At 40.6% G+C, this 25,050-nt stretch overlaps 1 protein-coding gene across 3 annotated transcripts in view; it reads left to right on the top strand.

Annotated features, from left to right (window-relative positions):
* KBTBD2 (kelch repeat and BTB domain containing 2) overlaps positions 1 to 25,050 on the top strand; it is a 49,086-nt gene that overhangs the window by 5,659 nt on the left and 18,377 nt on the right. Inside the window, exons 1-2 of one of the 3 annotated variants that reach the window (XM_058527909.1) lie at positions 21,427 to 21,963; positions 24,320 to 24,357. The exons of 1 other annotated variant lie outside the window; for it this stretch is intronic. The gene's annotated coding sequence lies outside the window, so the exon portion shown is untranslated. Of the gene's footprint in view, positions 1 to 21,426; positions 21,964 to 24,319; positions 24,358 to 25,050 lie in introns of those variants that run through there. One more of the 3 variants, XM_058527900.1, reaches the window with a different exon arrangement.

Raw genomic sequence — 25,050 nt, 5'->3', positions numbered from 1 at the left:
AGTCAGAGGGAGAAGGTCAAATACGATATAATCTCACTCATTAAGTAGTAGATAATAACAACAACAAACAAACACATAGAGACAGAGATTGGATTGGTGGTTACCAGAGGGGAAGGGGGGAGGGAGGAGGGCAAAAGGGATAATTAGGCACATGTGTGTGGTGATGGATCATAATTAGTATTTGGGTGGTGAACATGAGAACATGATGTAATCCATGCAGAAATAGAAGTATAATGATGTACACCTGAAATTTATACAATGTTATAAACCAATGTTACTGCAATAAACAAAAAATTTAAAAAAAACCCAAAAACTTGAAAGAACATTCAACTTACAGTGAGGTAGCACTGAGTTCAAAATAGTCCAAATATTGGCATTGATTTTATATTGAATTGTAGTACACAAACAAAAAAAAAAAAACCCCGAAAAACAAATCACACATCCAGGAAGCTCAGAGAACACCGAGCATGATTAAAAAAAAAAAAAAAAAAGCTACACCTAAGCATTTCATTTGCTAACTACAGAAAATAAAAGCTAAAGAAAAACTTCTGGGCTGGCCCAGTGGCACAGAGGTTAAGTTTGCACCTTCTGCTTTGGTGGCCCCAGCTTCGCCGGTTCGGATCCTGGGTGCGGACCTATGCACTGCTCATCAGGCCATGCTGAGGTGGTGTCCCACATAGAGCAACTAAAAGGATGTACAACTATGACATACAACTATCTACTACGGCTTTGGGGAGAAAAAAGGAAAAAAGGAGGAAGCTTAGCAATAGATATTAACTCAGGGCCAATCTTCCTCAGCAAAAAAAAAAGAAAAAATTCTGAAAGAAGCCAGAGGAGAAAAACACTTTACCTACAGACAAGCAAAGATAAGAATTACACCTGACTTCTCCTCAGAAACCACGCAAGCAAGAAGAGAGTGGAATAAAATATTTGAAGTGTCGAGAGAAAAAAACCAACCTGTACCCTGCAAAATTATCCTTCAAAAGTAAAGAGGAAATAAAAACTTTTTCAGACAAACAAAAATTGAGAGAATTTGTTGCCAGTAGACCTGCCTTGTAAGAAATGTTAAAAGAAATTTTTAGAGTGAAGGATACTGCAATAAACAAAAAATTAAAAAAAAAAATAAATAATAAAATAAAATAAAAAATAGAGTGAAGGAAAATGATATAGGTCAGAAACTCAGATCTATATAAAGAAAGGAAGATCATCACAGAAGGAATATGTGAAGGTAAAATAAAAACTTTTTCTTTTCTTTTTTAAAATTATTTTATTGAGGTCATAATGGTTTATAATATTGTGTAATTTCAATCACATATCATATATCATTTTCTGTATAGACTATACCATGCTCACCATCAATCGTCTAGTTTTTATCCATCACCATACATATGTGCCCCTCTACCCCTTTCACCCACCTCCCACCCCCTTCCCCTCTGGTAACCACTAATATATTCTCCTTATCTATGTGTTTATCTTCCACAAATGAGGGAAATGATACAGTGTTTATCTTTCTCTGTCTGGCTTATTTCGCTTAACATCATACCTTCAAGGTTCATCCATGTTGTTGCAAATGGGACAATTTTATCTTTTTTATGGCTAAGTAGTATTCCATTGTGTGTGTGTGTGTATACACATCTTCTTTATCCATTCATCAGTTGATGGGCATTTGTGTTGCTTCCATGTCTTGGCTGTTGTGAATAATGCTGTGAACCTAGGGATGCATAAATCTCTTTGTATTGTTGATTTCTTGTTCTTTGGATAAATACCCAGTAGTGGGATAGGTGGATCATATAGTATTTCTATTTTTAATTTTTTGAGAACTCTCCATATTGTTTTCCATAGTGGCTGCACCAGTTTGCATTCCCACCAGCAGTGTATGAGGGTACCCTTGTCTCCACATCCTCTCCAACATTTGTTATTTTTTGCCTTGGTGATTATAGCCATTCTAACGGCTATAAGGTGCTATCTCAATGTAGTTTTGATTTGCATTTCCCTGGTGATTAGTTATTATTTCAATCTCTTTACTTGTGATTGGTCTATTCAGATTCTCTATTTCTTCTTTTATTTATTTATTTTTTAAATTTTTTGTTGATTGCAGTAACATTGGTTTATAACATTGTAAAAATTTCAGGTGTACATCATTGTACTTCTATTTCTGCATAGATTACATCATGTTCACCACCAAAATACTAATTACAACCCATCACCACACACACATACTGACTTATCCCTTTCACCCTCCTCCCTCCCCCCTTCCCCTCTGGTAACCACCAATCCAATCTCTGTCCCTATGTGTTTGTTTATTGTTGTTATTATCTACTACTTAATGAAGGAAATCATATGGTATTTGACCTTCTCCCTCTGACTTATTTCACTTTGCATTATACCCTCAATGTCCATCCATGTTGTCACAAATGGCTGGATTTCATCATTTCTTATGGCTGAGTAGTATTCCATTGTGTATATATACCACATCTTCTTTATCCATTCGTCCCTTGATGGGCACTTAGGTTGCTTCCAAGTCTTGGCTGTTGTGAATAACGCTGCAATGAACACAGGGGTGCATGTACCTTTGCAAATTGGTGTTTTCAAGTTCTTTGGATAAATACCCAACAGTGGAATAGCTGGATCATATGGTAGTTCTAGCCTTGCTTTTTTGAGGAATCTGCATACTGTTTTCCATAGTGGCTGCACCAGTTTGCACTCCCACCAGCAGTGTATGAGAGTTCCCTTCTCTCCACATCCTCTCCAACGCATGTTGTTTTCTGTCTTGTTACTTATAGCCATTCTGACGGGCGTGAGGTGATATCTCATTGTAGTTTTGATTTGCATTTCCCTGATAGTTAGTGATTTTGAACATCTTTTCATGTGTCTGTTGGCCACCTGTATATCTTCTTTGGAGAAATGTCTGTTCAGGTCTTTTGCCCATTTTTTAATTGGGTTGGTAGTTTTGTTGTTGTTGAGATGCATGAGTTCTTTATATATTTTGGAGATTAAGCCCTTATCAGATGGATGGTTTGCAAATATCTTCTCCCAATTGTTAGGTTGTCTTTTCGTTTTGTTGATGGTTTCCTTTGCTGTGCAGAAGCTTTTTAGTTTGATGTAGTCCCATTTGTTTATTTTTTCTATTGTTTCTCTTGCCCGGTCAGATGTGGTGTTTGAAAAGATGTTGCTAAGACCGATGTCGAAGAGCGTACTGCCTATGTTTTCTTCTAGAAGTTTCATAGTTTCAGGTCTTACATTCAAGTCTTTAATCCATTTGGAGTTAATTTTTGTGTATGGTGTAAGGTAAGGGTCTACTTTCATTTTTTTGCATGTGGCTATCCAGTTTTCCCAACACCATTTGTTGAAGAGACTTTCTTTTCCCCATTGTATGTTCTTGGCTCTTTTGTCAAAGATTAGCTGTCCATAGATGTGTGGGTTTATTTCTGGGCTTTCGATTCTATTCCATTGATCTGTGTGTCTGTTTTTGTGCCAGTACCATGCTGTTTTGGTTACTATAGCTTTGTAGTATATTTTGAAATCAGGGAGTGTGATACCTCCAGCTTTGTTCTTTTTTCTCAGGATTCCTTTAGCTATTCGGGGTCTTTTGTTGTTCCATATAAATTTTAGGATTCTTTGTTCTATTTCTGTGAAAAATGTTGTTGGAACTTTGATAGGGATTGCATTGAATCTATAGATGGCTTTAGGAAGTATGGACATCTTAACTATGTTAATTCTTCCAATCCAAGAGCACGGAATATCTTTCCATTTCTTTGTGTCTTCTTCAATTTCTTTCAGAAATGTTTTATAGTTTTCGGTGTACGGATCTTTCACCTCTTTGGTTAAGTTTATTCCTAGGTATTTTATTCTTTTTGTTGCAATTGTAAATGGGATGGTAGTCTTAATTTCTCTTTCTTCTACTTCGTTGTTAGTGTACAGAAATGCAACTGATTTTTGTATGTTGATTTTGTATCCTGCAACTTGACCATATTCGTTTATTACTTCTAAAAGTTTTCTGGTGGATTCTTTAGGGTTTTCTATATATAAAATCATGTCATCTGCAAATAGTGACAGTTTCACTTCTTCCTTTCCAATTTGGATCCCTTTTATTTCTTTCTCTTGCCTGATTGCTCTGGCTAGGACTTCCAATACTATGTTAAGTAGTATTAAATAGGAGTGGTGACAGTGGGCATCCTTGTCTGGTTCCTGTTCTTAGAGGGATAGCTTTCAGTTTTTCACCGTTGAGGATGATATTAGCTGTGGGTTTCTCATATATGGTCTTTATTATGTTGAGGTACTTTCCTTCTATACCCATTTTATTCAGAGTTTTTATCATAAATGGATGCTGTATCTTGTCAAAGGCTTTCTCTGCATCTATTGAGATGATCATGTGATTTTTGTTCTTCATTTTATTAATGTGGTGTATTACGTTGATTGATTTGCGAATGTTAAACCATCTCTGCATACCTGGAGTAAATCCCACTTGATCATGGTGTATAATCTTTTTAACGTATTGTTGTATGCGATTTGCTAGTATTTTGTTGAGGATTTTTGCATCGATGTTCATCAGTGATATTGGCCTGTAATTTTCTTTTTTTTGTGTTGTCCTTGTCTGGTTTTGGTATCAGGGTAATGTCAGCTTCGTAGAATGAGTTAGGGAGTTTCCCCCCCTCCTCAATTTTTTGGAAGAGTTTGAGAAGGATAGGTATTAAGTCTTCTTTGAATGTTTGGTAGAATTCCCCAGGGAAGCCGTCTGGTCCTGGACTTTTATTTTTGGGGAGGTTTTTGATTACTGTTTCGATCTCCTTACTGGTGATTCGTCTATTCAAATTCTCTGCTTCTTCTTGATCCAGTTTTGGAAGGTTGTATGATTCTAAGAATTTATCCATTTCTTCCAGATTGTCGAATTGGTTGGCATATAGCTTTTCATAGTATTGTCTTATAATCTTTTGTATTTCTGAGGTGTCTGTTGTAACCTCTCTTCTTTCATTTCTGATTTTACTTATTTGTGCCTTCTCTCTTTTTTTCTTGGTGAGTCTAGCTAAAGGTTTGTCAATTTTGTTGATCTTTTCAAAGAACCAGCTCTTGGTTTTATTAATTTTTTCTATTGTTTTTTTGGTCTCTATTTCATTAATTTCTGCTCTGATTTTTATTATTTCCCTTCTTCTACTGATTTTGGGCTGTGTTTGTTCTTCTTTTTCCAGTTCCTTTAGGTGCATTGTTAGATTGTTTATTTGAGATTTTTCTTGTTTGTTGAGATAGGCCTGTATCGCTATAAACTTCCCTCTTAGAACCGCTTTTGCTGTATCCCATAAATTCTGGCATGTCGTATTTTCATTTTCATTTGTCTCCAGGTATTTTTTGATTTCTTCTTTGATTTCTTCGTTAACCCAGTCGTTGTTCAGTAGCATTTTGTTTAATCTCCACGTATTTGTGGCTTTTCTGATTTTCTTCCTATAGTTGATTTCTAGTTTCATACCGTTGTGGTCAGAAAAGATGCTTGGTATTATTTCAATCTTCTTAAATTTATGGAGACTTGTTTTGTGGCCTAATATGTGATCAATCCTGGAGAATGTTCCATGTGCATTTGAAAAGAACGTGTATTCTTCGGTTTTTGGATGGAATGCTCTGTATATATCTACTAGGTCCATCTGTTCTAGTGTGTCGTTTAAGGCCAATGTTTCCTTATTGATCTTCTGTTTGGATGATCTATCCGTTGGTGTAAGTGGAGTGTTAAAGTCCCCTACTATTATTGTGTTACTGTCTATTTCTGTTTTTATGTCTGTTAATAATTGCTTTATATATTTAGGTGCACCTACATTGGATGCGTAGATATTTACAAGTGTTATATCCTCTTGTTGGATTGTTCCCTTGATCATTATGTAATGCCCTTCTTTGTCTCTTTTTACAGTTTTTGTTTTAAAGTCTATTTTGTCTGATATGAGTACTGCTACCCCAGCTTTCTTTTCATTGCCATTTGCGTGGAGTATCTTTTTCCATCCCTTCACTTTCAGTTTGTGAGTGTCTTTAGGTCTGAAGTGTGTCTCTTGTATGCAGCATATATATGGGTCTTGTTTTTTTATCCAGTCAGCCACCCTATGCCTTTTAATTGGAGCATTTAGTCCATTGACGTTTAAAGTAGCTATTGATAGGTATGTACTTACTGCCATTTTTTAACTTTTTTTTTTTTCCTCAGTGTTGTAGTAGTCCTTCTCTGTTCCTTACTTCTTCTATACAGAATTGATGGTCGCTTTAGTTTGACCTCTGTCTGAAAGCTGTACTCTTTAACTCCCCTCCTCCCTCCTTTTATGTTTTTGATATCATATCTAACCTCTTTTTTGTGCATTTGTATCCATTACATTCTAATCATGGAAATAGATAATTTTTCCTATTTGTGGTCTTCTCTTTTCCCCTTAAATCAGTCCCTTTAACATTTCTTGTAGCACTGGTTTCTTGGTGACAAAATCCTTTAATTTTTGCTTATCTGGGAAAATTTTGATCTCTCCTTCCATTTTGAATGATAACCTTGCTGGGTAGAGTATTCTTGGCTGTAAGTTTTTTTCTTTTAGCACTTTAAATATATCGTGCCATTCTCTTCTAGCCTGTAAGGTTTCTGCTGAGAAGTCAGCTGATAGCCTTATGGGGTTTCCTTTGTATGTAACTTGACATTCTCTCGCGGCTTTTAGGATTCTCTCTTTATCTTTAATTCTGGACATTTTGGTTATGATGTGTGTTGGTGTGGGCCTCTTTGCATTTATCTTGTTTGGGGCTCTCTGTGCTTCCTGTACCTGGATGTCTGTTTCCTTCCTTAGGTTAGGGAAGTTTTCATCTATTATTTCTTGAAATAGATTCTCTGCCCCCTTGTCTCGCTCTTCTCCTTCCGGGACACCTATAACACGGATGTTAGTGCGCTTGATGTTTTCCCAGAGGTCCCTTAGACTGTCCTCAGTCTTTTTAATTCTTTTCTCTTTTACCTGTTCACCTTGGGTAATTTCTTCTAGTCTTTCTTCCAGCTCACAGATCCGTTCTTCTGTATCCTCTACTCTGCTTTTGAGTCCCTCTAATGAATTTTTCATTTCCAGTATTGTATTCTTCATTTCTGATTGGTTCTTTTTTATATCTTCCATTTCTTTGTTGACATTCTCACTGAGTTCATCTATTCTTCTCCCCAGATCAGTGAGCATCCTTAACACTCTTAGTTTGAACTCTCTGTTGGGTAGGTTGCTCATTTCTGTTTCACTTAGTTCCTTTTCTGGGGTTTTGTCCTGTTCCCTTGGAATGTATTCTTTTGCCTCCTCATTTTGCCTCTTTCCCTGTGCTTGTGTCTACGTATTAGGTAGGTCAGCTACGTCTCCTGCTCTTGGATAGGTGACCTTATGTAAGTGATGCCTTAGGAGGTTTCCAGTGTGCTTCCCTCAGTTCTCAATGTTCCAGGGGTGACCCCTATGTGGGCTACGTGTGTCCTTCTATTGTGGCCTGTTAGCTCTCCCTATAGGCGCCCAGGGAGGCTGAGTTATGCTCCTGGCCAGCTGTTGTAATGCTCAGCTGTTTGTAGTTGTTGTGGGCCCTTCAGTCTCTTTATCAGGTGTGGGGAGCCCCAGCACAGTTGGCTGTAAGTTCTAATACCACATTTGTGTTGCAGTATTTCTTTTAACTGAGTAGGCCCCCAGTGTGGCAGGTTGTTAGGCTCAGGGCCTTACAATTGCTGTAAGCCTCTAGCCTATTAGGTCTCTTGTCAGCTCTCTGAGGATTGCAGCTGGGTGGGGCTGGCCTCAGGCACAGGAGCACCCAATTGTTTCAGGCTTTGGAAGGTGGGGCAAACCTCCTATGTGGGTCTTTGAGAAGCACAAGTCTTCTGCAGCTGACAAGCCCTGTTGCCCACAGGTCCACACACACAGTCAACACAGTCCTGTCCCATGTGAGCGCCCCGACCCCCAAGCGGACCCAGTTTCTCCACGGCGGGAGCCCCACACACTCCGCCACCACCCCACACTCTCCACTCGCTCCTTGTGCACACCCTGCTGCACTCAAGTCGGCTCAGTTGTCAGGCTGCAGAGAATCCAGTCACCAATCTATGCAGGCCCACAAGTTGCCTGAGGGCTTGTTGTTGGGTGCAGCCAGTCTCTAGGGTGGGCTGCCTGCCCTGGCTGAGCTGGATTAAATCGGTGCTCTAGCGGGTGGAGCAGACCCTGGGCTAGCAGGCCTCAGGGAGAACTCCAATGGCGTCTGTGTCAGCACGCCCACACCAGGCCACAGCAATGGCCGCCGCCAATGTCCCAGTCCCTGGAGAGGTCTCACCCCTCACCCAGATGCACTCAGGGCCTATTAGGTGAGTCTCTTTTCACCACAGCACTGTGCACCTTTCTTTCTGGTGATTTTAGGATGCTTTCTGGAATGTGTGAGTTTGTGCACGGGCCCTTTAAGAGCCAGTTTTAGTTTCTTTGTGAACCGGGTTTTCTGGGGGTGCTCCCCAGTGTTTTAGTAGCAGGCACAGTCAGTTATTATGCCGCTGGTCTCGATTGTGCTGGGTCCACAAAATGCCCACAGCGGGGGCGCTCCCCGGCTCAGGGCCCCGCGCCTCCAGGGAGGCTGCGTACCTGTGAGCTGCTCCCGGCGGCCGTGAAGCAGGCGGCTTGTGAAGGCGGCGTTTTTCCTCTCCGGAAGGGAGTCTCTGCCTCTTCTACCCCAGTTAGGATTGTCCGTTGTTGCAGGAGTTCCTCTTATCCAGTTTTCAGTTCTGTCTTAGGGGTAATTTTTCCACGAGTAGGTGTAAATTGGCTGTGTCCACGGGAGGAGGTGAGTTCAGAGTCTGCCAATGCTGCCATCTTGGCTCCGCCTCTCTCTATTTCTTCTTGATTCAGTTTTGGGAGGTTGTATGAGTCTAAGAATTTACCCATTTCTTCTAGGTTATCCAATTTGTTGGCATATAATTTTTCATAGTATTCTCTTATAATCCTTTGTATTTCTGTGGTGTCTTTTGTAATTTCTCCTTTTTAATTTTTAATTTTATTTATTTGAACCCTGCCAATCATCCTCTTTTTGTATATGAGCTGCCGCCACAGTGTGGCCACTGACAGATGAATGTTGTAGATCTGTGCCCGGGAATCGAACCTGGGCCGCCACAGTGGAGCATGCCTAACTTAACCACTAGGCCACCAGGGCTGGCCCTCTCATTTTTTCTTAGGGAGTCTGGCTAAAGGTTTGTCAATTTGTTTGTCTTCTCAAATAACCAGCTCTGAATTTCATCAATGATTTCTATTGTTTTTTAGTCTCTGTTTCATTTATTTCTGCTCTAATTTTTAATATTTCCCTCCTTCTGCTTACTTTGGGCTTTGTTGTTCTTCTTTTTCTAATTATGTTAGGTGTAGTTTAAGATTCCTTATTTGAGATTTTTGTTATTTGTTGAGGTAGGCCTGTATTGCCATATATTTCCCTCTTAGTACCACTTTTGCTGCATCCCATAAGAGTTGGTATGTTGTGTTTTCATTTTCATTTGTCTCCAGTATTTTTTTATTTCTCCTTTGATTTCTTCATTGATCCAATGGTTGTTCAGTAGCATGTTGTTTAGTCTCCACATATCCATGACTTTCCCAGCTTTTTTCTTGTTGATTTCTAGTTTCATAGCATTATGGTTGGAAAAGATGATTAATATGATTTCAATCTTCTTAAATTTATTGAGGCTTGCCTTGTTTCCCAGGATATGGTCTGTCTTTGAGAATGTTCCATGTGCACCTGAGAAGAATGTGTGCTGTTTTTGGATGGAATGTTCTCTATATATCTATTAAGTCCATCTGGTCTAGTATTTCATTTAAGTCCATCTGGTCTAGTATTTCATTTAAGGCCACTGTTTCCTTGTTGACTTTCTGTCTGGATGATATATCTGTTGATGTCAGTGGGGTGTTGAGGTCCCCTACTATTATTGTGTTGCTGTCAATTTCTCCCTTTAGGTCTGTTAATAGTTGCTGTTATATACTTTTGTGTTCTTGTGTTAGGTGCGTATATATTCATAAGTGTTATGTCCTCTTGGTGGAATGTCCCTTTTATCATTATATACTGTCCTTCTTTGTTTCTTATTTTCTTTTTTTCTTGAAGTCTGCTTTATCTGATATAAGTATGGCAACACCTGCTTTCTTTTGCTTGCCATTAGCTTGGAATGTCATCTTCCATCCCGTCACTCTAAGTTTGTGTTTATCTTTAGAGCTGTGTTTCCTGGAGGCATCATATTGTTGGGTCTTGTTTTTTAATCCATCCAGCCACTCTGTGTCTTTTGATTGGAGAATTCAATCCGTTTACATTTAGAGTGATTATTGATATATGAGGGCTTAATACTGCCATTTTATCTCTTGTTTTTTGGTTGTTCTATATTTCCCTTATTTCTCTTTCCTTGTATTTCTTTTTTTTTTAAGTTGAGATAGAATGATATTTTTTCTTTTATTTTTTTATCATGGTAAAATATACACAAAATTTACTATTTTAACCATTTTTAAGTGTACAGTTCAGTGGCATTAAGTACATTCACATTGTTGCTGTTATGAATAATGCTGCTATAAACATGGGTGTACAAATATCTGTTTGAGACTCTACTTTCAGTTCTTTTGGGTATATATCCAGAAGTGAAATTGCTGGGTAAGAAAGTAATTCTATGTTCCCTATTTTGAGGAACTGCCATGGTTTTCTAGTGACCGTAACATTTTATATTTCCATGAGCAATGCACAAGGGTTCCAATCTCTCCACATTGTTGCCAACCCTTGTTATTTTCTGTTTTTTTGTTATTTATTTATTTTTTTGTTTTTAGTGAGGAAGATTGGCCCTGAGCTAACATCTGTTGCCAATCTTCCTTTTTTTTTCTGCTTGAGGAAGATTGGCCCTGAGCCAGCATCTTTGCCAGTCTTCCTCTATTTTGTATGTGGGACGCTGCCACAGCATGGCTTGATGAGTGGTGTGTAGGTCTGTGCCCAGGATCCGAATCTGCAAACCCTGGGCCACCAAAGCAGAGCACGCGAACTTAACCGCTATGCCACTGGGCCAGCCCCTCTGTTTTTTATTTTTAATTTTTATAATAACCATTCTAATGCATGTGAAGTGGTATCTCATGGTTTTAATTTTCATTTCTCTAATGATTAGTGATGTTAAGCAGCTTTTCATGTGCTTATTGGCCATTTGTATATCTTCTTTGGAGAAATGTCTATTCAACTCCTTTGTGTAATAAACTTTTGACCACAGAGTAGACAATCATCCCTGGGAAATGGTGCCAGCATAGTTTTACCCAACAGAATTCAGTGAAATCCTTCCTTTTAGCCTGGATAATCCAGGTCGCTTTTCCCATCTCAAGATCCTTAATCACATCAGCAAAATCTCTTTTGCCAGGTAAAGTAGCATATTCACCGGTTCTGGGGATTAAGTGGTGGACATCCTTGGGTGCCATTATTCTACAACTACTATGTGCCTGCGTTGCTGTTAATAGCAGTAACACCCTGACCATGCACTGGGCAACTGAGGGCCCAGACAATTCACTTCTTCACATGTCCCTCCCCATGCAAGAGGAAAGTCCCTGCTTCCCTTGTATTTCTGACTGCCATTTCAGTTTGGTGGTTTTCTGTGATGGTTCTCTCAATTTTCTTTTTATTTATGATTTGTGGCTCTGCTCTGATTTTTTGTTTAGTGGTTACCATGAGGTTTGTATAAAAGATCTCATAGATGAGATAGTCCATTTTCTAATAGCCTCTTATCTCCATTAGCCTCAGCATTTTCTATCTCTTTCCTCTTCCCCTTCTGAGTTATTGTTGTCAAAAATTATTCTTTTTTGTGTTGTGAGTTTGTGACTAAATTTGTGTTTATAGTTTTTTTTTGTATTGAGATCATAATAGTTTATAACCTTGTGAAATTTCAGTTGTACATTATTATTTGTCATTCACCACATAAATGTGCCCCTTCACCCCTTGTGCCCACCCCCCAACCCCCTTCCCATCTGGTAACCACTAAACTGTTCTCTTTGTCCATGTGTTAGTTTATCTTCCACATATGAGTGAAATCATACGGTATTTGTCTTTCTCTGTCTGGTTTATTTCGCTTAACATAATACCCTCAAGGTCCATCCATGTTGTTGTGAATGTGATGATTTTGTCTTTTTTTTATGGCTGAGTAGTATGTCATTGTATATATATACCACGTCTTCTTTATCCAATCATCAGTTGATGGGCACTTGGGTTGCTTCCATGAAGTGTTTACAGTTATTTTTGATGTTTTACTTCCTTTTGTCTTTTATGTTATAATTGTTTACTAACCTCTTCTGATAGAGAGCTGGATTTTTCTGATTTTGTCTTTCTATTTATCTCCTTGCTCAAAGCTTTGTAAACCTTTCCCTTTTTGTTTCCAGTAGAAGGGCTTCCTTTATCATTTTCTCTAAGGCAGGTCTAGTGGTGATGAAGTCCCTCAGCTTTTGTTTATCTGGGAAAGCTTTTATTTATCCATCATATCTGAAGGATATTTTTGCTGGATAGAGTATTCTTGGCTGAAAGTTTCTGTCTTTCAGTATTTTGCTTATATCATTTCATTCTCTCCTAGCCTGTATGGTTTCTGCTGACAAATCTGCTGAAAACCTGACAGAGGTTCCTTTGTAGGTTATTTTCTTCTGCCTTGCTGCCTTTAATATTTTTTCTTTGTCTTTGACTTTTGCCAGTTTTAATATTATATGTCTTGGAGAAGGTCTTTTTGCACTGATGTAATTAGGAGTTCTGTTGGCTTCATATACTTATAAGTCTAGTTCTTTCTCCAGGTTTGGGAAGTTTTCAGCTGTTATTTCTTTGAACATGCTCTCTACTTCTTTCTCTCTCACCTCCTTCTGGAATACCTATAATCCTTATATTGCTTTTCCTAATTGAGTCAGATATTTCTTGAAGAATTCCTTCATTTTTAAAAAATCTTAGTTCTCTCACTTCTTCCACCTGAAGCATTTCTATATATCTACCCTCTAAATCGCTAATTCTATCCTCCATAAGGTCAGCTCTATTTTAATGGTTGCTAGGTTATTTTATATCTCATTAATAATATCCAGAATTTCTGTTTTTTTTTTTTTAAGCTTCAATCTCTTTGGGAAATATTCCTTCTGCTCATTAATTTTATTCCTGAGCTCATTGAACTGTCTTTCTGAATTTTCTTGTAATAAGTTGAGTTTCTTTATGACAACTATTTTGAATTCTCTGTCATTTAGATTATAAACTTCTGTGAGTTCAGGATTGGTTTCTGGAGATTTGTCATTTTCCTTCTCTTTTGAAGTGCTACTGTAGTTTTTCATGGTGTTTGATGAATTGATCCTTTGCCAGCACATTTGTGGTAGTATCAGGTTGCAGATTCTATCTGCCATTGCTAGGGGGGTGCAGAAACTGTGTTTTCTGATCCTGCCCCATCTGCTGGTAGTTGTGCTGGTAGGGCCACTCTGCATTTGTGTGGGTTGGCTGCAGCCATTCAGCAGGGGACCAGTTGAGCTGCTGTGCTAGGCAGGAGGGGTGCTTTCTTTCACATGGTTAGGTGCTACACTTGCAGGTGGTTTGGCTTAGATGCAGTGCTAGGTGGGAGGGGTGCCTACATGAGGGGGCTGAGCTGCCACCACTCAGTTGGGAGCATTCCCACAGGCGGGCCACTGCAGCTCAGTGGGTGCTCCCGTGGGCCGGGTTACCACTCCAAAAGTGTTCGCATGCTGACCGGGCTGCCCCCACCTCCACTTACAGTTGCACCGGCCGCTGTGTGAGGATCTGCGACTTGGTTCGCTGCCGCCAGGGAGGGGGAGGAGTGTGCTCACCTAGTTCCACTGCTTCCCAGGGATCCAGTCTACCCACCTTCAGATGTATGGCTGCATGGATGTCTCCGTCGTCCTGTTGTTCTGTGTATGGAATTCTGTGTTTATTAATAAATGTCCATTTAGTTGTAACTTAGAGGGACGAGACAAAGTGAACAACTCACTCTGCCACGATGCTGACATCACTCCTCTATTTTCCTTATTCTTAATTGATCTAATAGATAACAGTTTATTCAAAATAATAATAGCAACAATGTTTTCAATTATTTATACTTACGTATATATATGTGTGCGTGTGTGCTTATGTATAAGTGAAATGAATGATAGCAATGATACAAGGAACAGGAAGTAGGAATTAGAAATATTTTCTTATTGTAAGGTACTTGCACTACTGGTGAAGCAGGATAGTGTTATTTGAAAGTGGACTTGGATTAGTTGTAAATGTATATAGCAACCTCTAGGGCAATGATCAAAACAGCTAAAAACAGAAGTACAACTGATTTGCTAAGAAAAAAGAGAAAATAGAAGCGTATAAAATGGTCAGTGGAAACCACAAAAGGCAGAAAAGAGTGGAAGGTGAAAATAGGAACAAAAAACAAGGGCAAGAAATAGAAAACAGTAATGTATATGGTAGATATTTGTTCAACTATATCAGTAATCACTTTTTTTTTTTTGTGAGGAAGATCAGCCCTGAGCTAACATCCATGCTAATCCTCCTCTTTTTGCTGAGGAAGACCGGCTCTGAGCTAACATCTATTGCCAATCCTCCTCCTTTTTTTTCCCCTCAAAGCCCCAGTAGATAGTTGTATGTCATAGTTGCACGTCCTTCTAGTTGCTGTATGTGGGACACGGCTTCAGCATGGCCGGGCAAGCGGTGCGTTGGTGCGCACCCGGGATCCGAACCCAGGCCGCCAGTAGCTGAGCACACGCACTTAACCGCTAAGCCACGGGGCCGGCCCTCAGTAATCACTTTGAATGTCAATGGTCTCAATGCACCAATTAAAAGATACAGATCATCAGAGTGGATCAAAAAATAAGACTCAACAGTTGTCTATAAGAAATTGACTTTAACATAGAGACACATAGATATTAAAAGTAAATGGATGGAGAAATATGTACCATGCTAACACTAATCAAAAGAAAGTGGGTGTAGCCATATTTATTTCAGACAGAGCAGACTTCAGAGCAAGGAAAGTGATCAGGATAAAGAGAAGCATTACATAATGATAAAAAGGTCATTCTCCAAGGAGACATAACAATCCTTAATGTGTATGTGCCTAACAACAAAGTGTCAAACTATATGAGGCAAAAACTGATAGAACTTCAAGGAGAAATAGATGAATCCACTATTATAATTGGAGACTTCAACACCCCTCTATCAGAAATGGACAAATCCAGCAGGCAGAAAATCATTATGGACATAGATGAACCCAACAACACCATCAGTCACCTGGATAAAATGGACATCTATAGACAACTCCATTCAACTACAGCAGAATACATATTCTTCTCAAGCTCACATGGAACATTATACTTACTGGTGAGAAACTTGAAGCTTTCCCACTAATATCTGCTGCAAGGCAAGGATGTTCCCTCTCATGACTGCTTTTCAACATCATACTGGTAATCCTAGCTAATGCAATAAAATAAGAAAAGGAAATTAAAGGTATACTAGTTGGGAAGGAAAAAATAAAACTGTCTTTGTTTGCAGATGACATGATCTTCCATGTAGAAAATCCAAAAGAATGGACAAGAAAACTCCTGGAACAAATAAGTGATTATAGCAAGGTTTCAGGATACAGGGTTATTATACAAGAGTCAATCACTTTCACATTTACCAGCAATGAAAAAGTTCAATTTGAAATTAAAAACACACTACCATTTACATGAGCACCCCTTAAAGATGAAATACTTAGGTATAAATCTGACAAAATATATACAAGATCTATGAGAAAAACTACAAAACTCTGATGAAAGCTATCAAAGAACTAAATTATTGGAGAGCTGTTCTATGTTCCTGGATAGGAAGACTCAATATTGTCAAGATGTCAGTTCTTTCAAACTTGATCTATAGATCCAGTGCAATACCAATCAAAATCCCAGCAAGTTATTTCATGGATTATCTACAAACTTATTATTTTATATGGAGAGGCATAGACCTAGAATAGCCAACTTGATATTGAAGGAGAAAAACAAAGTTGGAAGACTGATGCTACTCGACTTTAAGATTTACTATAAAGCTACAGTAATCAAGACAGTATGGTATTGGCAAAAAAATAGACAAATAGATCAAAGGAACAGAACAGAGAGCTCACAAATAAACCCATATCAATATAGTCAACTGATCTTTAACAAGTAGCAAAGGCAATACAATGGAGCAAAGATAGTATTTTCAACAAATGGTCCTGGAACAATTGAACATCCACATGCAAAAAAATGAATCTAGACACAGACCATATACCCTTCTCAAAATGGATTAACTAAAAAATTAACTCAAAATGGATCATAGACCTAAATGTAAAATGCAAAAGTATAAATCTCCTAGAAGATAACACAAGAGAAAACCTAGATGACCTTGGGTATAGTGATGACTTTTTAGATATGAAAACAATGGCACAATCCAAATAAGAAAGAATTGATAAGCTAGACTTCATTGAAATTAAAAACTCGGTGAAAGATACTGTCAAGTGAATGAAAAGACAAGCCACAGACTGGGAGAAAATATTTGCAAAAGATGTATCTGATAGAGGACTGTTATCCAAAATATACGAAGAACTCTTAAAATATTAAGAGAACAAACCAATTAAAAAAGAGGCCACAGACCTTAAACAGACACCTCACCAAAGAAGCTATACAGATGGCAAATAAACATGAAAAGATGCTCCACATCATTATGTGATTAGGGAATGGCAAATTAAAACAACGATGAGATATACACCTATTAGAATAGCCCAAATCCTGAACACTGACAACACCAAAGGGGAGAATATAGAGTACCAGGAACTTTCATTCATTGCTGGTGGGAATACAAAATGGTACAGCTGCTTTGGAGGACAGTTTGGTGGTTTCTTACAAAACTAAACATACTCCTACCATATGATCCAGCAATCGCATTCCTTGGTATTTACCCATATGAAGTGAAGACTTATGTCCACACAAAAACTTGCACACAGTTGTGTATAGCCTCTTTATTCATAATTTCTAAAACTTGGAAGCAACCAACATGTCCTTCAGTAGGTGAATGGATAAAAAAAACTGTGGTATATCCAGACAATGCAATATTATTCAGCACTAAAAAGAAAGAAGCTAGCAAGTCATGAGAAGACATAGGGGAAACTTAAATGCATGTTACTAAGTGAAAGAAGCCAATCTGAGAAAGCTACATACTCTGTGATTCCAAGTATATGATATTTTGGAAAAGGCAAAAGTATGGAATGAGTAAAAATATTAGTGGTTGCCAAGGGTTAGTGGGGAGGGTGGGATAAATAGAGGATTTTTAGGGTAGTGAAACTCTTCTGTGTGATACTATAATGGTGGATACATGTCATTATACATTTTTCCAAACCCATAGAACATACAACACCAAAATCAGGATCAGAGAGGTTAAAAACTTGCTTGAATTATACAGCTACCACATGGCAGATTGAGGTTAGAACTCACCCCAGTGCTCTTCCTGAAGTACATTCTCATTTACTAAGGCGGTCTCAAGGGTTGATTGTCTTTGTGGCAGCCATTGTTGGTAGTCTTACCAGTGGTCTCACCCACTTCTTCCTTGTTGAGAGATCCAAGATTTTTGTCTGGATAAAGAAAAGCAAGAGGAAGATGGGCATGGATGTTAGCCCAGGACCAATCTTCCTCCGCAAAAAGAGGAGGATTGGCAACAGATATTAGCTCAGGGCTAATCTTCCTCCAAAAAAAAAAAAAAGAAAAGCAATGTGCTCAGAGAAGGTGAGTCTCTTTCCCCTCTTTCCCAACCAATGACTGGAAACCAATTACAACAAACTCATTCTGTTGGCCAAGAAGACATAAGAGGAACTTTGCTGAGGATTCTGGGAAACATTTTTTCTATCTGATAACCCAAGAGAGGGGAGAAGAAAAATCACCTCCTTTTCCTTCCTGCTCATACTACTTAAACCATGTTGCTGAGTTAACATGGTAGGTCCTAAGATTTGAAGTGACACAGGAAGCAATTGGCTAAAAGGAAAGAAAGCAGCAAAACAGAGTGGTTAAGATCATAGATTCTGGAGCAAGACAGCCTAGATTTTAATCCTGGCTCTGCTAATTTATTAGTAGTGTGATCTAGAGTGAGTTACTTATCCTCTCTGTGCCTCAGTCACTTCAACTGTAAAGTGGAGACAATAGTAGCAAACTCATATAGTTGTTGTATGGATTAAATGAGTTAATATATATAAAGTGCCTGGCATATAATAAGTACACACCAAGTGTTAGCTATTATTATTTTGTTATTATTATTGGTGCAAAACAAAGTCATAGGACACTCAGAAGTTCGTAGACATCTAATCCCCAGAGTGGGACCTACAATTACTAATAGCCTAGCTTGCTTTCCTCTGCTAACACACAAACTACTCAGGTTGCATTTTGACCTGTTGGGACATTGCTACATTTTGCTTCTTCCAATACTACTCTTCATATTATCTTTCTAGAACACAAAACTGATCATCTTCCACTGATAGTTCCCCATTACCTTTAGGATAGAGTCCAAACTTAACATATAAGCTCCTTCACGATCTATATCTCTCTCTTGCCTTCCTCTCCTGATATCTTGCCATTCCCCCACATGCACTCCATGTTCCAGTCATGGCCAATGACCTTGTTCACTCAACAAATATTTGTGATCGCCTAGCACGAACTGTGTAAGGCGATGGAGAGTCAACAAGATGTAAAAGTGGTTTCTGCCTCAAGGAGCTTACATTATAAAAACATTTAATAATAATCATCATAAGGGCTATGAGATAAAAGTACTGTGTGCAATGAAAACATATAGTAGTCAAACCTACCAGAGGTCATTTAAACCTCTATGCCTTGACCCTTGCTATGTTCCTTTGCTGGTTTCCTTCTTTTTCTACCCACCCTGCTCCAATTTTTCTGAGAAGCCTTTCTTGGCCTACTTGTTCTTCTTATGTATTCTCATAACAGCTTGTGCATAACTGCTTTCACAGAATTTATCCCACTGTTGATTTGCTTTGGTCTTTCCCTACAACACTTCCATTCCTCTATGAGTCTTTTCTCTTTGTATCCCAGGGTATTAAAATAAATCTTTGTTGAATGAATGACATCCACTTTAAAAACCTTTTTATCTTGAAATAATTATAGACTCAGAAGAAGTTGCAGAAATAGTACAGAGAGTTCCTTGGGTACTCATCACCCAGCTTCCCCCAGTGGTAACATCTTATATAACTAAGTTATATAAACTCTAGAAACATCAATCCAGCCTGCCAGCCCTCAGTGTTTTAAATGTTAAAAAGTGATGCTTTAAGTGTTTACTAACTAGCAGACTGCTATTTGTTTGACCCAACATCCATTCCCAATGCGTTTCTCCCTTATAGCCTAGTGCTAGAGCTTGGAAAAACTAAGTCTTTGCAGCTACAGTTGGCCAAATTACAGTTCTAAAAAACGAGATGTAAGTGGAAGTCTGCTGAGTGGGGGGTATGAGGTATACCCTGAGAAAGCTTTTACTTTCCTGAACAAAAGAAACACATAGGTGGCTGAAGCCACTCCTTTATCTTCCCGTCTTGAACAAAGGTGTGAAGGCTAAAACTGCTGCAGCCGTCTTGCAACCATGAGGGAAATGTCAAGAGAATCTCAGAAACTGTGGCTCTGCTGTTCTTAAGCTGTTGAACCAAGGGTAATTGCCTACCTGCAGACTTGTTAGTTGACCAAATAGACCCTTATTTAAGTCATTGCAATGGAATCGTTTTTCACTTGCAGCCAAACACATTCCTAACTGTACAGCTATTAAAATGACACCTTTTTAGTTTTCTCTTTCATCTTCACAATTAGCTCCTCTTTCTATAGTTACTGATATTATTATCTAATCACTCTAACTAGAAAACTCAGTTATCCTTCACTTCTTATTTTTCCTCATCCTCTTAGTAACCAAGTCTTGTTTATTATACCTACCTAGTTTCAAATCCATCTCTGCTTCAATATCCTCATTGCCACTAAATTAGTTTGGACTCTCTCTCCATCTCCTGTCTGGGCTATGTGAACAGCCTCCTAAATAGTATCCCCACTTCCAGTTTGATATCCACTATGCTTCCGAATTACTTTTCCAAAATTGTATCACGATATTCTCCTCCTTAAAAATCTTAAATGTGTCTCTGTTGTCTACAGGCTGAAACACAAACTCTTACCATAGGTATTGTTTGTTGTTTTTGCTTTCTTGTTCAGACTTTTCATCTTCAGGATCCAGTCTGGCACAGAGTAGGTGCTCAAGCTATTTGTTAAATGACTGAATCTTTTGCATGGCTTCTTTGTTGTTTAATATCAAAACACTAAAAACATTTAATCAGACTAAGCAGAGTGATAGCATGCTGGGTACTCAATAAGGATTTGTTGCATGAATATAGTTTCCAAATTCTACTGTAAAATCCTTTATCAGTAGTTCCAGATACACACATACTGGTGTGGATTCAGTTGATCTAGCCTAGCCTACAGGAAGAGGCTCTTCAGTAACGTATATGCTTTTAGTTTATAATTAGTCATGTACATTCTCTAAATTGGGCTTGTGCCAGGCGTGGAAGTTACCAAAGTAGGTGAAGTCTGTGTGGGCATTTCTGTCAATTTTTGATCCATGAATAACTTATATCAAATGAGAGAGCAAATCCACAACTTTCTGCTTCTAGCAAGCTGTACCAAGTTAACCAAACCAGTGTGGGCCACGGCCATGAGCTGCTAAAGGCTTCGCCTTGTGAAGCTGAAGGCTCTCCTTTGGAACTTGCTGGCGGGGGGCGGGGAGCCACCGCATTGCAGCACAAAACTGTCTGAAGGCTTCACATGCAGAGGCTCCCCTCCGCACCCCGACGGTTCCCCCCAGAACTGCGGGCCCTTTCAGGTGCTGCTGTTCAGTTCTTCCTTGGCCTTGAGAGACCTAGGGCATGAAGCCTTTCCTGATGAGATCGGGAACCCGAACATACTCCGGAAAGTGGAGGGCATGTTCTGGAGAGAACCGGCTGAGGAGACAAAGCCCACTCAGCCAGCCGCCCAACGTCTCTCCTTCTTCCCCTGGTCTGGTTTAGTCCTCCTCATTCCGACTCCTCGACCCAGCCTGCAAATTTCTCCATTTCAAGGGGGTAAAAAACAGCCTACGGCATAAAATTTGCTGCTTTGCTCTCTGAATTTCTTAGGACTGAATTGTTCAGGCCTCTCCCTTCGCCAGAGTAAGCCTGAAGTCTCCGCCAGCCGACCCCGCAGGCGCCCCAGATCCACGCGTCGGGGGGACGGAGGAGGGTGGCGAACCCTCCGCCGCGCACGCGCCCTCCGCGGGCTCTCCGCTGACCTTCCCCGGGAACCCCCTTCAAAAGCGCTTCCCCATCACCTCACGCCGCCCCCGCCCTTCCTGCTCTTTCCGCTTCCTTTTTCGCGCCTGCGCGGACCCAATTGTTTTGGTTTTCCGGTGGGATCCAGCAAAGGAAAAGGGCGGGGGCGCCTCAAGAACCCGGGAAACTGCAAAACTGCCGCTTGTGTCGCTAGGCGCGCACGAGCGGCAGGAAAGGAAACCCGGCGAGGCCTGGCCCACGGTCCCCTGCCCGCGCGTTCCCGGGCCGCGGACGGGGCCCGCGAAAGGGGCGAGAGCGCGCCGCAGGGGCGGGGCGGGAGCGGCGAGCCGGGCGTCTCGCGGCCCCGGGGCTGACGAGGCGGCGAGGGCGGGCGGCGCGGCTCCCGGGGGAGGAGTCTGGCGGTAGTCGAGCCCTGAGGAGCGTGCGGCGGCGCCCGCAGAGGACGCTGCTCTCCGCGCAGGACGGACCGCCCGAAGGAGGGCGCAAGGGAAAACCGGAAGGAAGAGGAGGCGGCGGCGCCAGCCTTCCTCGGCGGGAGGCGGAGGCGAGACCCCGGCCCTGGCCGCGGCGGGAGGGCCACGCCCCCGCCGCCGCGCCCGAGTGGCCCAGTGTCTTTGGGGCCGCCGGCCGCACGGGATCCCAACCCTCGGGACCGAGGGACGCGGGTGAGCAAGCGTCGCCAGGGCCAGGCGGGAGGGGACGGGCGGGGGAGCCCGCGGCGACCTGCGGAGGAGGGCTGCGGCGGGAGGGGGCTCGGCCCTTTGTGGCTCGGCGGGCGGGGGGTGGCGGCATCTTTCAAACCCGAGACGCTTCCGCCGCGGGCGGGGGAGGGGCGCGGGCGGCCGGCGCCGGGCAGGGGCGCGGGCCAGGGGCGGCGGGGCGCGGGCCCGGGGCAGCGGGGCGCGCCGCTCGCGGGGGTGTTTCCGGCCCCGGTCCCCGGGCGCCTCTGCGGCCGCGGGTCTCCCGGGCGGCGCCCTGGCCCCGGGCGGCGCCCGCCCTTGCCAAAATAAAGCTGTTTCCCGGCGGGTTCGCGAGATGGTGGGCTGAAGGCGGGCAAGCCCTTCGTGGATTTTTTTTTTCCTAGTACATCTGAAGTATCTAAGAGATGTCTAGCTATGTAGAGGTCCCATTATGATTTACTGATGATTTTAAAAAGAAAGCAGAAGCTGCCCTTTGAAACCGCAAATTGTGTACGTGTTTACTTTAGACTGTGAAATCGTTAACTTATTAGAACTCGACTATCACCCTCTCCCTATGAATTGAGAAACCGTGGAGTAGAAGAATACCCTTTAGTTTGATGTGGAGCAGTTATTTTGACTTAACGTCTTTTTTTTTCTGGTTTAGCAATGTAAGATCTCTTTATAGCTACTCAAAGGAAGAGGAATATACTCTGCACGACCCACAGATCTCTAGAATTGTTCGCTACCTCATGACCCCTTCAAGTGAAAATAGAAAAATAATCCAAAATGCAAAATTAAAAGGGTGTGTTTGTGTGAAATATCTATATTCTGTATCAATTAGCTTTATAAAAACGTAGGGTACAGGATTGGTCACGTGTTGTTTATACATGAATCTGTATGTGTGGCTCACTGAGCGTTCAGGCATTCAGAAAGAAAACCCTATCAAGCAATGTGGTCTGACCAAAATTATTTTCTTCTATTGAGGCAACTAGTTGTCGGGTGGGTTTTTTTTCTCTCCTCTCAGTTGTGAATTTTTGCCTGAGTTTGAGTAGTATGCACTTGCGAGTTAATTATTTTATTTTTTTTTGTGAGGAAGATCAGCCCTGAGCTAACATCTATGCCAATCCTCCTTTTTTATTCCCCAAAGCCCCAGTAGATAGTTGTATGTCATAGCTGTACATCCTAGTCACTGTATGTGGGACGTGGCCTCAGCATGGCCAGAGAAGTGGTGTGGCGGTGCGCACCCTGGATCCAAACCCCGGGGCCGCCAGTAGCAGAGCTCGTGCACTTAACTGCTAAGCCACTGGGCTCGACCATGAGTCAATTATTTTAGTTAACCTTTGGTAAGGACTTTTTTCCTGATGTTTTTTCAGAAGGACTTTTTTCCTAATCTGAAGTAAATTGAAAAGTCAAACCAGTCAGTTGTTTTCCAGTCTTGATGATGTGGAGTTTTGCTATTCTTTCCGTCTGGCTGCCAACTAATGTTAAGCTTACTTTTTCACTTTGATCTTTTGTTGGTTGAGTGCTTATTGAAGCTCCTTGAAATTGGACCCTGAAATCTTCAAGAGGTTGTTATCTGTCAGTAAACTCTGCAGGACTATGGCATTTCTGTTGAGGGTGCTCTATAGTCCACAGTTTTCCACATAGTGCTGTTTTCTCTACACACATTTGTAGGAAGAGTTTTAAGTGCTGTAACTCTTCTCTTTTTGTTCCTAAGAAGCCTTACCGTAAAATCTGTTGCCTTTAGTTATTCACAGGGCCTGTAAGGAGATGAGTAGGAATACAGGTGTCGTGGTACTTAAGTCCACACTCCTCCATGGAATTTCTTTCTCCTAGTTAATGGAAGTAATGAAATATTTCATAAGATCCAAACATTGAATGTGTTGAAGGTGGATGGTAAATTCCTAGAAACTTGAATGAAGTCTTAAAAGCCAAAAGATACCTTGGTTTTCCCAAAGATTTTATACGTTTATTTAGAAAAGATATGTTTTTCTCCTTGCCCACATTCCAAGCACCAGGAAAAGAATTGGTCCTGCTGTCATAAAATGTATGAATGAAGATGTCAAAGTCCTTCGTTGTATCTCAGTCTTACCGTTTTCAGTTTTGTGGAGTTTGAATAGAACAAGTGGTATTTAAATAACTCAATACTAGAAATGACAGTAGATTTCAAGTAACTTTTTAAGTCTATGAAGATTACTCCTGGTTGCCTTGCCAGAAATTTGCAGTATGTAGATTTTTCTGTGTGGGAAGAAGGGATTATTGTAGATTTGGAGAAAATATAATCATTTAATGAGAGATGCGTTCCTTTCTTTTTCTGCTCCACTCCCATACCTCTGACAAGTGGTGACGTGTAGCACCTTCCATGGTAGGCAGAAAATTGTAAGTATTCCTCGGTTTACCTTCTTTTTTTTGTTTTGTTTTTTTTTTAAACTGAGAAATTTCAGTAGTCCTAATCATTAAGTGGCTATGCCCTTAGTGAACTCATGAGTATGTTTGAATATCTGGGAAATATTTTCTTCTGCTATTGTGATTGAAAAAACTCATTGACTTGGTGTAAAATGAAATCCCAGTGAGAAAGTTAGGTTCAATTTTACTTTAGCCTGTATTTTTCCAGCTTTCTTAAGTCAATGTGCAGAGCTGGGAGAAAAAAAGAAAAGTAGTATCCAAAGTAAAAGAACATACTACACTCATATTCTATCACAGATGACATCTCCTTTATGTTCTTGTTTAATTTTTTAAAAGTGAGATAGCTTATTAATAATAATGTAGTACAGAAGCTTCTACTTGTGACCTGAATTTACTTAGGGTACTGAGCATAATTAACTTGATGGAGCCCTCTAGGCCTTTTGGTGTGGTTGGAAAGAGGAACACAGGGGAAGAGACCTAAGCTCTGAATTTGATTAGAGTAGGGGAAGCTATACTGAAATTTATTAAACTTGATAAATTCTTCAAAAGGCAAGGTGTTTGTTTTTTAATTGATGTTTGTCACAACTCCAAAAACTTCTGTGTGTGTAGTGGTTGACAATCAATGTAAAGACCAGGTTGTCTTCCAGACATTCCTAACTGTTAGGA

The sequence above is a fragment of the Diceros bicornis genome, chromosome 3, assembly GCF_020826845.1.
Source record: "Diceros bicornis minor isolate mBicDic1 chromosome 3, mDicBic1.mat.cur, whole genome shotgun sequence".
Lineage (NCBI taxonomy): Eukaryota > Metazoa > Chordata > Mammalia > Perissodactyla > Rhinocerotidae > Diceros > Diceros bicornis.
The sequence above is the reverse complement of the archived record's forward strand: the minus strand, read 5'-3'. Positions and strand labels throughout refer to the sequence as shown.